Raw genomic sequence first — 12,858 nt, forward strand, 5'->3', positions numbered from 1 at the left:
AATTTTTTGAAGGGCCTCCAGGCCATATATCATCATAGGGGTAAGCACCTGCTGGTACAAGAGCCACGCCGCCCAAATGCTAAAACCCCCATGGGTCAGAGTGAAACGATAGACTAGGGCTGTAATTTGAGCTGCCCTGATTTTACGTACTTGAATACAATGTAAGTAGTCATTAGTCATCTCAAACTCAATACCTAGATATCTATAGGGAGGAGTGTAGCATATGACTGATTCCAACACTTCAAGTCTTACACGTGCAATCTTTTTATTAGCGAAGACCATAACTTGAGTCTTTTCCAGGTTAATTTCCAACTCATTCTTTTTACAATATACCCAGTGTGCTTCCGCAGAACGTCGCAGACCACTGAATGTGTGGTCAAGAATGACAAGATTATCTGCATAAGCCAATACCGGGCACCTATCCACACCTATTCGTGGGGCACAATTATGTACCATGTCAAATGCTAAAGGGAGATCATACACAAATAGATTATATAGCGTTGGTGCAGTAACACACCCCTGTTTTTATTAGCATGTTTTTTACTAGAATTTAATATGAATATGTAATTTGGTTTCTTCTTTTTTTTCTCTTTTTTTTGTTTTGTTATTGAACTATGTATATATGATATGTAATTTTGTGAAAAGTTTATTTATAAACTGTTACACATTAATAATAAATTAAATTAGAACTCCTTTTAACATCTTCTGTAAAGACTCAGAAATGACAAAGGGCATGGCAGCAATACAGAGCATGGAATTTGAGGCACACTTTCATTGTTTGTGAAGTTCAGGAGATGGCAAGATGTTTAAAAGCATAAAGTGTCAAGATGGAAGGAGATTCACAGCACCCGATGCGGGTCAGGAAGTGGAGAGAGGCCAAGCTGTCAAACGGGCAGTCAAGCAAAGTGAGGCCAGACGAGAGCAGAAAAATGTATCTAGCTCAGGCTGGGAACCCAGAGAGTGGAGAGCGAGGTGGAGCCAGGGCATGGAGAGAAGGGACGGCAGAAGCTGACAAAGAGACACATCCCAGAGGGCATCGGAGATGCCAAACTGGGATGCGAGGCAGTGGAGAAGCTTTTTGCGCCAGCAAGAGTGGCTGGAGTACTAGGCAAACATCCTTCTGCTGCAGGGCAGAGGCGCTCACACAACAACAAAAAACCAGTGAGGTGGAACCACAGCATGGCGAGAAGGGAAAGCAGAGGCCGGCCAAGAGACGCAATCACAAGGGCACCGGAGACGCAGAACTGGGACACGAGGCAGTGAAGCCGGAGTGTCAGGCACCCTTCTGCTGCAAGGCAGAGCCGCACACACCGCGACCGGAAGCAGTACACAGAGAAGGACCTGAGAGAGATCGGGAAGCCATCACAATGCCGGTGAGACCACGGTGACTGTTAGGACACAGAGTTGTGCTCTGGGAACATGTTACTCACCGAAAGTTGGGAGCAAAATCCCATGGTTTGCATACTAAGTATCCCATTGATTGGGGAAGTTAAAGGACAAGTACACAGAAGTAAATAACAGTGAAGGACTGTATTAAAGAGGTACCTGGGCAAGAGGCATACTCTGTTGTGTCCTCTATGTTGATGAAGATTTTAAAGACCTGGCAGGACATTATTGTGATTGTGAGTCTGGAACCTGCACTCAAACACAGAGATCATTGTAAAGTCTTGGCAGGAGAGTATCCCACGCAGAGTGAAGGTGAAGGTTCAAGGGAAGTCTCATGCCCCTTGTAACTGAATGTTGTAAAGACCTGGCAGGAGAGTAAACTAGGCAGTGTGATTGTGAGTCTGGGACCAATACCCAAATACAGAGAACATTGTAAAGTCCTGGCAGGAGAGTATCCCAGGCACCGTGAAGGTGAAGGTTCAAGGGCGGTGTCATGCACTTGGAACTGAATGTTGTAAAGACCTAGCAGGACAGTAAACCAGGCAGTGTGATTGCAAGTCTGGGACCCGTACCCAAATGCAGAGAACATTGTAAGGTCCTGGTAGAACAGTATCCCAGGCACAGTGAAGGTGAAGGCTCAAGGGAAGTCTCATGCCGCTTGGAACTGAATGTTGTAAAGACTTGGCAGAAGAGCAAACCATGCAGTGTGATTGTGAGTCTGGGACCTGCACCCAAATACAGCGACATTGAAAAGTCCTGGCAGGAGGGTATTCCAGACAGGCCTATGGAAAGTCAGAAACGCAAGGGAAGGGAATCATTCCTCTTGGGCTGGAAAGGTGAATAAAGTGTGCAAAGCACAGAGTAGACAAGAACCCTGTGAATGTGTGCAACCCAGGGGAAGGAAGCCATATCCCCTGTTTTGGTTAATGACATATGCTGGGAAAAGAACTGTGGCATTAAGCTGGGAAGAAGCTGAGAAACTCAGCAGAAGGGAATCCCCCTCCCGAGGATTGTAGAATTCTGTGGAAGTTTGATAATTTGTTTGTTCTCTTGTGTTCTAGATCTTTTTTTGGAGCTGAAAGAAAGTGGCAGAAAGATCACACACAGATAAATAAGTAAATATGAAAGTCCCTGGAAAAGCTATACCGTGATGAAATCATAGTGGGAAAAAAATTACTTTTATTCTCCGATTAACGTATCTAAAAATTATTCTAGAAAATGTTTTGATATCCTCTGGGAATTGGAAAAACCCAAGGCAACTCTTCACCAGTTCACACCTACAGAGGCAGACTGCAAAACTGTACAGAAAGCATTCACAGATACGATCACTGCAGCCCATTCCCAAATTGAAGCCAGCATGTCCCACGATGAGCATAAAAACTCTTCCCAGACAATTGAGAATATAGGTAAGGCTATATTCCACCTTTCACCTTTCAAGCTATTTCCAAATAAGCTTTGGGCAAAGTTCTCAATAAAGTCTAACCCACCACATGTGATGGTAAGGTTCCAGCGACGTCATTTAGGGGTTTCCAGAGGTCACAACTGCGACCTCTAGAAAGAAAAGAAAAAAAAAACGTTTTTTTTAATTTATTTTTTTTGTAATGTAAGCTCATGGGCTGTGGCCAGCACCATGTGGCTCTTTAGTTCTGGAGTGGCTGGCTTTCTCGTTAAAGCCCCTTAAAGGAAAGAAGAAAAAGAAGAAAAGGAGTGACACAAGTCTAACACTTCCAGCGGTGAGCCTAAATAAGAAAGATTAGGAATACCAAATAATGTGTCTTTCTGGAATTCTATACAATAATTGCTAGACTCATTAAAGGTTTATTTCAGGCACACTTCAGGGGGTGAGTCACTGATTTAGTCTGTTCTCAAACGACTCAACTCAGCCTTTCATCCTTCTGAGGTCGATAAATGAGTACCAACACAGGTTGGGTGATATTGGGTGTATATTTTTTCTATATAAAGCGCTTAATATAAAGCGCTTATAATAACACATCATTATCATTTGGTCATGGACATCTGCTTGCATTCACAGTAATTTGGTAATATGGGCCTATGTACACTGATCTTAAAGATACATATGGCGATCCACTCTTGTATGAAATCGATATCGTAACCATATTGTTTGTAGTGTACAATGCTATGTGATAGCACTTCCTGTTTTGTCAACGGGTGAAAGGTCACGTTCCATTGCCTCCCACGATATCACTTTGGGGTGGGGTCAAATGACATCACTTCCTGTGATGTCACCAAGGGTCAAGGGTTGTGTGATGTCACTTCCACTACCCCTGGCATTTTGGTGAAATGATGTCCCTGTAAGGTTCTCCCTTCCAAAATCATTCTGGCTAATATTGAGGTTTTTCCCCCCTCTCTAGTCCGTTTTACTAATGCATCGTTTAACGTTTAAGGACAATCTAATACCGGACTCATTGAAAAATGTATCAGTGACACTGCTTATAAAAAAAAAAAAACAGGATTGGATCCTAGGGTACATACGAATTACAGGCCCGTTACAAATGTTCCTTTCTTGATGAAAATCGTGGATAAGATGACTCAATTTTAAGAATATTTGGAAAGGACTGAAGTCTATCATACTAGGCAATCGGGGTTCAGGTGTTTTCACGGCACAGAAAGTGCATTACTAGACCTGCAAACTGAAATGCTGATACTATTAGATCTTTCTGCAGCCTTCGACCTTGTGGTCCATGATATGCTCTTGGATATACTCAGGGATATTGTCAATTACTCTGGTGACGCAGTCACTTGTTTTAAGACCTTTCTTCGAAACAGAATGTTTAAGATTATTTGGGGAGAAGCTCATTCTAAAGCAGAGCTTTTGAGATATGGAGTGCTGTAGGACGCATGTGTATTACCAGCTCTTTTTAATGTATACTGTTGCCCACTATGCAACCTCTTTATTAAACTAGGATTGCGTTTTTCTAACTACGCTGACGATACCCAACTCATCATTGATTTAAGTGACGATTATGAAAGTGATGCCTTGAGGATCTCTCTGATCTACATATCGATCCAAAATAGGATGACAAGAAATTAAATGTGATTGAATGCTGCAAAGAGATAGCTTTTGACTTTTGGATCGTCACAAGCACGTTTAAAATAAGTGAATACCTTAGGAGTAGTCCTTGAGGCATCTCTGAGCAGAGAAGCTCATGTGCAAAATGTCATCAGCAAAACCCAATATTAGTTGAGATCGCTCCAATTGGTGAAAACCTATGTATCTGAAACCAAGTGTACTATGCTAGTTTGTGCTTTAATCATGCCTAGGATTATTGTAACACACTGTTAGCTGGTGCAAGTATGGCTAGTCTGGGGAAACTTCAGATTGTACAAAATGATGCAATATGCATTGCGAGAAATTTACCCAGGCACGAGCCTGTGTCAAGCCTGTATCAATCCATAGGAGAAATCTACACTGGATCCATGTTGAGGCTAGAATTTGCTACAAAGTTAGCACTATTGTACACAAATGTTTGTGTGTGCATGCTCCCGGATACTTGAAATATCTTATTAATGTATCCAAACCCAAAAGAACCATCAGGTCCACCAATGCTATACAGCTGATTGTCCCTAATAGCAAACGGGTTAGAGGTATGGGCAGATCCTTCGCAATGCAAGCAACTCTGATATGGAATAATCTCCCAAGGGATCTGCGGACTGATAGCAATCTGACTACTTTTAGGAAGCAACTAAAAACAGTTTTGTTTGTTTAAATAAATTCATGTTAGGCTTCTTCCTTTGACTATGGTTTTGTCTCTTTTGTCTTTTGCTGCGCCCTGATGCCTGTGGGCTCTGGCGCACTACAAATAAGTAAATAAATAAATAAACTTTGTGTTTGGACATTGGAAAAGCTACAGATGGAGAGCTGAACGAATTTATCCCTTTACGCATTTCTTTGAGTTTAGCCTGAACGGGTCAGGATAGGATTTTTGACTCAGGATGGAGAACTCTTTATTTTTGGACATTCTGACGCTGACATCCTTTAGTTTTGTTGAGGCAGGAAAACACCTCACAGTGATAGGGCAGGATAGGTCTTTCTATAACCATTCTTTTACTTTAATAAAAGTCTGTAGCAAGCATCATAATGCCTCTGCGTCCGAGTCTTACTCCTGATTCCTTACAGAGTGTACAGTTCCATGTCTTTTGCCAGATAATGCTTTCTAACTAAGGAAAGAGAAACCCCAAAAAGATTGCCCAGATTTGCTGCCACAATGAATGAGAATTATGTCAGTATAGTTCCTGATGGTCTTGGAAGATAATTTAGGTTAACTGGTGCCAACCACTTTGTTACCAAACCAATTAATAGAAGTAATAGAGACAAAGGGCCTCATTACAGTTTCCCCAGTACAGTAAAAATGCAGGTAATATTGCTGGTAATTCTGGTACTGGCAGTATTACCGTACCGGGGAAACACATGTTTGCCGGTGGGGCCATGGATCTATCCCCAGGCCTGACCTGCTGGAAAATCTGGCCCCCACTGGCAAAAGAAATGCTGCAAATACCTCTATGGAGTCCTATGGGATTCTATGGAATGGGGATTTGCTGCATCTGCCAGCACCTGGAATATCGCACTAATAAAAGGATATCAGGTGCCATTAACGGTAGGGGCAGTTTGCTGGTATCCTGGTACCCTGCTGGGATACCAGCAATCTCGTAATAGGGGCCAAAGTCTGTTATGCACTGAATACAATACAAGTTGTATTTTAGCCGTGTAAGGTTTTTATTGGTATTTATCAGAAGATTGCTGCTGTAAAATGGCAGGTAAGGAACAGTTATAAAATGCATTTGCAATTTAATTATGAAAATGTGGAAATAGATAGGATTGTATGTTTGCTATTAATAAGCTGTTCATTTATACCATACTTCTAAATAAGGGTAGAGTTTAAGGGGATATTTAAAATGTGGAAATAGATAGGATTGTATGTTTGCTATTAATAAGCTGTTCATTTATACCATACTTCTAATTAAGGGTAGAGTTTAAGGGGATATTTATGTGCTACTTCTATTCATGCACCTGTGTTTTCAGCTGTGGTACAAGGTTTGCTGTCAGAGTTATTTTCTTTGTGGTATCTCTGTGACATAATTTCAATGTTTTCTATCCATCCAATTACTGTGTCTGTTTCTCATATATCCGCTCCCAGGATAATGCTGCTATCACTGGTCCTACGGTTCGTCTTTCCCGTGTTAGTGCGCACGCTTTTTCAGTAGTGGCCGCGAAGCTCTGGAACTCACTGCCTCGTGAGTTGCGGGTTATGGAGAATCATTTGGCTTTCTGTCGATCTGTAACAACTCTTCTGTTTTAGGTAGGCTAGTGGACGGCCTGTGTTTTGCTATTTGTTATAACGCCAAGGTGCCTTTGGGTGTACGTTCGCATAATAAATATATAATTCAATCAATCAATCAATCAATCAATAAACCTTGTCACTAAGTTGGTTTAGTTTGTTCCAATATTGCTTTACTAATAATTCCTTTTTCTTTTTCCCCATACTCTAATAGCTGCATTTCACTGTTCCTCGTTTTAATCTCCAATGAGTATACAGCACTATATCGGTTTAGTCTCAGTAATTATAGTCTGATTGACTTTGTCTTTCATCTAATTTAGTTTAATGTAGTGTTTCTATTGTTTCCCATCTCAATTCCTATTTTACTCAGCATATTGTATTTCATTCCATTGTTTCATTGTCCTTGCTTTTCTTTTGCTCGTGTCATTAGCTTGATATCAATTTAAGCATACTTATCTATCTTTTTAATACTGCTTAGTTTTAAATTATGAGTATTTTTAATGTTTTCAGTTTACTTTAGTTTGAAATTAATGGGTCATTGACAGCCATTTTACCTTTGAAATATACACGTTTTTCCATGATATTCATATTTTCATTTTCAGTTTGTAAAATGTTTCCATTTAATAATTTATTATTTTCTTTATTTTTAATATTGTCTGAAGATGCCCACAAAGAAATGGAAGTGGAACATCAAGAAAAAAATAGTACTACCTGCAAGGAAGTACAGTTTTCATTAATGATTACTTAGAAAATCTAAATGTATCTTGTAAAAAATAATAGTAATATGCAACCTAGTGGCCTGGTGTGATTTCTCTGGGTATGACTTGAGAACGTTGAGGTCAGGTGCAGTGACGAACCCCATGCAGACATGGCTATGTGGTCACACAGAGCACTCAGATCACTTAGTACACCCCGTGGTGATTGCGGCGAGGTGTGGTTGTGCAGAATCGCTGAGTCCCCCCTAACACTCTATTTGCTGGCCTGCGGTGTGTGTTGCAGCTTGGGGGGAAACTTGGGAAGGTCAGGCCAAAAAGCTGGGGTGAGCAAGTGCTGTAAGTGTTGCAATGAAGTTTTTTTGGATGCTGGAATGTGCTACAGTGTCCTCCTTTTTCTCTCCTTTATCATCTTATCTTGCATGCACAGAATTATTCAAGTGAATACTCTTCTTTTTCTCTATTTGCTGGCTTAGTGTATGTGTATTTCTCATCACCCAATTCTTGGTGTATCACTCCATTTTGCTTTTGAGATGGTTGTGAATACTGTCCACCATTGAACTTTGAAAGTTCAAACGTCTGTTGTTATTGAGGTGATGGATTGCTGATGGAAGAGTGCAAGAGCGGCAGTGAGTAAATCTGGGTAACAGTAAGGATCCCTCTTACTGGAGGTTACTGGTGTGCTAAATAATATGGCTCGAAAAAATAAAAGGAAGGAACATGAAGTCATAGCTGTGCGTGGGCCTTGCCTGGTAAGAAAATCAGAGAATTGGGAGTAGGGTCAAACTGTTTGAAGTTGGCCTTTGCAAAAGTTAGGATTGCCCTAACCACTAGATCTTCTTATTACATGACTATACCAGGAAATATGAAGAGGGAGGTGAGTGGGGGGGGGGGGGGGCTTGGTGATTCTGCTTAACCCAAAAATCATATCCCAAACCATGTTTGCAAGTCTGGCATCAATCCCCCAACGGGCCACCTTCCAAGAGAGTTGCAGGGTAGATAATATGGTGGAAGGGCATACACAATGATTTTAACCCAGACTTGTGTTGCAAGAGCAGGTCAAGGGTGATAGAAGGTTAAAATACCGCTGTGTTGCTACAGTAGGAGAGTGGCCAAGTGGTACCCCACCCAGTTGTTATCAGGACTGGAAGCTGTACTCAGGTCAGTTACTGAACATGAGGGAGGTTGTTAATATGCTCAAAGAGGTAATGGAGGGCAATTAGAAGAAAATGTAATTATTGAAGGACCACCTTGATGCTATTGACATGAGGAAGGATAATGATGGACCTAATGAACCAGCTGTATCAGATTCATCATCATAAGAAAAAGGAAGGACACAGCAATTGGATGCCTTTGAGGAGATACTAAATTCTGATGAGTTACCAATTCCTCCGCTGAAACCTTTGATAGTCCAGCTATCGTTAAGGAAAATAGTCAGTGAGAAAGGGAGGTTTGCCCTACAGTCCTCATTTACCAGTGGATGAAAATACCTACTGACAATCAATACATTCTGGTGAGCTCCAGGTTCATCATTGGAACATTTAATGTAATGCTAAATCAGCCAAGAAAAGGGTTAAGATTTGTCTGAATCCCAAAGGTGCATCCAGAATACCTTGGATCTCCCTCGGGAGGCAACACCCATGGTCATCATCTTTAGGAAATGTTTAAAGGTAATGACAAGACACAGAGGAATTGACAGAGGATATGATGAGAAAAGAAGTGCATTGGTAAAATGTCAGGAGACTCAATTGTCGTCTTAATCCACATGTATTATTGGGGGGGCAGAAGGGTCTGTTAGGTGGGCAATGAAAGGAAAGGACTTGTAAGTGATTATGCCATCCTAAACCTTGGGGCAGAGTGGGTATCCAGGTGTATTGTGACTAACTGGGAGAGTGGACTGAGTGAAGCAGGGATTCAGATACTATTTCTTGCTTTGTTCTACTTCTGCTACAGTCTATGGGTTAATCATGAAACTGGTGGAAGAAGTAGCCTCCTGGTTCGCTAGTACTCAGCAGTTCCCCTTGAGGAAACCAGCGACAGACGAGAACGTGGGAATGGAGGGATTGGACTGACCATAACCAGGGAACCTTGGAGAAGGGGTTGGAGGTGGAGCTGAGGAAGGAGTTAGAGAGGCAAAAGGGTAGTGGGTCCTCACAAAAATGACAATGTAAAAATACAAACTAAAATGCTACAGAGTATTGATCAGTGTGAAATTTGTAAATTAAAATGTTTACAAGGTCACTCCTTGGCTTGTCTAGGAAAAGGAAACTGAATAGTACACTGCATCGTATACGTAAAGAGATAGTAAAAGAAGTGAAGGGAAAATTGGTTTATCTACCACTTGAATTGACATATTCAGAATCACATTATGAAATATGAACAGCAAGATTCTTTGCTTTGCTTGGTGAATGGATTAGGCACAAATAAAAAAAATAGTTTTGCCTTGGATTATTGATATTATAAATGACAAAAGAGCATTGAAGTGCAGAACATGAAATGTATGCTGACATGCAAAATGCATAAGATATTTCTCTAGTAGAAGCTCCTCATACAGAAACCAGAAAGACAGTTCCCGTGCATTTCTTCAGCTAACGCCAACTGTTTGTAGGATCATTCACTTATTGCATTGTGAAGTCAGAGGAAATACAATTGAATTGTATCAGATGAATCAAGTAAAATGTTCACAAATTAGTGTATGAAAGAAAAGTATAGAGACTTGATATTTCCCAATGGCTTTCCTCATTAGAAAATGTGGAAAATTGGATGACTGCCAATCAGCTATTTTTTCTTCAGAATACCATTGCAGATAAATGTGTTATGTAGCGCGCAGATTACATTTCCCACTTACTGTATTAAAGTGAGTTTTCTACTCCCTGCTATTCAGTGGCTCACACTCTTCAGACAGATGCACATTTACAAGATGTTACAGCCAGTGACATGGGTCCTCATTACGACCAAGGCGGTAAGTTACCGCCTGGATCGTACCTTTACCGCCATGGCGTAAACTATGTTTACGCCATGGTGGTTGGCGGATTTACCGCCCCATTCCAAGGTGAGTGGGGCGGTAAATCCCCATTTCCCATTTACCCTTCCCCATTCCCATTTTTGCCCCATAGGGCATAATGGGAGTGAGGAAGGAGATAATTACTCCACCGTAAATTACGGTGCCGTAATTATCTCCAAGGTCCCTTAGCGCCATGGATTTTAACGCCTGCAAAAAGCAGGCGTTAAACTCACCATGGCGCTAAGGGACCTTGTAATCAGGCATTAAGGGTCGGCGCTGTTTACGGCACCGTAAACCCCTTAACGCCTGACTCGTAATGAGGCCCATGGTGCAAATGGTAAAAATAAATGATGAGATCTTAGAATCAAATATTGCACACATCCTAGCTAGCTTGTCTGGACCTAAATAACATTGGTATAGATGGAATTAAAAGGTTTGATGTACGGCTCAAATGCAGGGTCCTCTCATTTAGTTATTAACTTCTCATTGCACAGGGTATGGTTGGGATGTTCTTGAATATTTAACTTGTGAAAGTAATGCAAGCAAAGAAGGAACACTCCAAATGGCAGCAGCTGAAAATTGGGCCATGGACCCTTCTCATTTCTCGTGTTTCTTTCACCATCAATTCTTAGCCATGCTGCACTTTATTTGCAATAAAATAAATGTTCCTTTGGGTAAATGTGAACACTTTTGTTTCCCATGCTGTTGTGGGTAAACAATCTGTTATGGAATTTAAAGCAAAGCATGTCACATGCGCTTGTCGTACAGAAGGTGATAATGCAGACTGATGGGCAGAAGTATTGTGATTGCAGGCCCACAAGTGCTTCAAATACTTCCATTGAAAATTAGAGTGTCGAAGAAAAATCAAGCTCAGGACTCGACTCCTAGGTGAACTTAGTTTGGTAAAGATTTAATAGCAAACACATAAATAGACAACACAAGATCTCCAAACAATCCTGAACTGCCTTATCCCCCACCCCAGCACATCAATGTACATAGGTTTACTAACGCATTGATCTGAGTGCGACCAGTAGAAGCTTTCATTACATCTTTTAGGGAGGACTTCACTCCTTCAAAATAAATCAATGGAACACTATGTGGAGATGGAAGAGCCCTGATCTTCCACGCTTACACCTACTGCCTTAACGATATACCAATAGATCAAGAGATGCAACATAGACGTATGCTCATTATCTAATTAAAACTCACACTTTCATATCAACACTCTGTTTGAATGACGTCAGCCAATATCAGAATAAACGTAGGCAGTGTGTGCAAAGTAAATGTCATACAAATTGTAGGTATGGCCCTTATGAGCACCTGGGAAGGTTCTATCAAGGCCCTCCATAGGCACATGACAATTGAAACACCAAAGTAATCCAAAAAGGGGCATACATCAAGCAGGAAATAACACAGTTTATTACAGGTCCAGATGCATCCTACAAAGCGTATTGGTGGGACTTTTTAAGTCCACTATAGCTAAACATACCATACCCACTCAGGATTGGAGCAGCCATCATTACCCACACTGTTCAATACTACCCTGCATGACGTCACACACCATCTCACACCGCTCCCAGAAAGACCTTCATTGCATTACATGATTATGCTGACCACTGAAACTTTAATAATCTGTCAGAGGCCAGTTCTCATGAGACACACAGGTCAACCTGAGCTTGGCAGTGAGTAGACATTCACACTGCATCCAACCAATGAGGTGCCCCACAGACATTGGCAAGGACACAAAACACTGTTGCACCTTAGGGACACCAAAACTCTCTTGATGATTATCCACCTCCCGTCTCACTCCCTCACCCCACAGCCCTCTTCCCAGGCCCATCTGTCAAAGGGTGATTTGAAACTGCTTACCCCACTGTGATTTTATTCCTATTTGCCAATATGTATTAGTTGATTCCCTTCATTTCCCAGCGACTGCCCAGGTGCCTGGCTTACTGACCTCGAAAGTATCAGCTGGACCCATTTCCTAGCGACCATAGTCTCCTGGGAACGGCCAGCTTGCAACATTTCTCCTGCAGCAGAGCATTTGAGAAATTCATTTCTACCCAAAACACAGGGTATGCAAGTGTGAAAAGACAATTGGTTTACTCACCTGTGACCTAGGCCCCCACATCCCTGTCCCCCCTGGGTGCCCCACCCCGCTCTTCCCCACAGACTTCTCTAGTTGCACCTGTGTACACAGTGCATAAGCTACATGATACAGCAGTCAATGATCTCCTCCACCTCTAGGGATGCTCCTTCACCTTTCCTATAAAACCTGCAACTGGTCTGACCGCCCACCCTGGCAATGCTGAATCTGCACTTTTACCTCATTGCACCCTCTGATCGATCTATCGATCAGCACTATTTTTCCCATCATACTCTTACTTACCTTTTTGAGGATCCACAACTATGTTACCCTGTTCATGTCCCCTCCTTCTTCCTCATATTCCCAAAGGGA

The sequence above is a fragment of the Ambystoma mexicanum genome, chromosome 4q, assembly GCF_040938575.1.
Source record: "Ambystoma mexicanum isolate Mex_15411 chromosome 4q, UKY_AmexF1_1, whole genome shotgun sequence".
NCBI classification, from domain to species: domain Eukaryota; kingdom Metazoa; phylum Chordata; class Amphibia; order Caudata; family Ambystomatidae; genus Ambystoma; species Ambystoma mexicanum.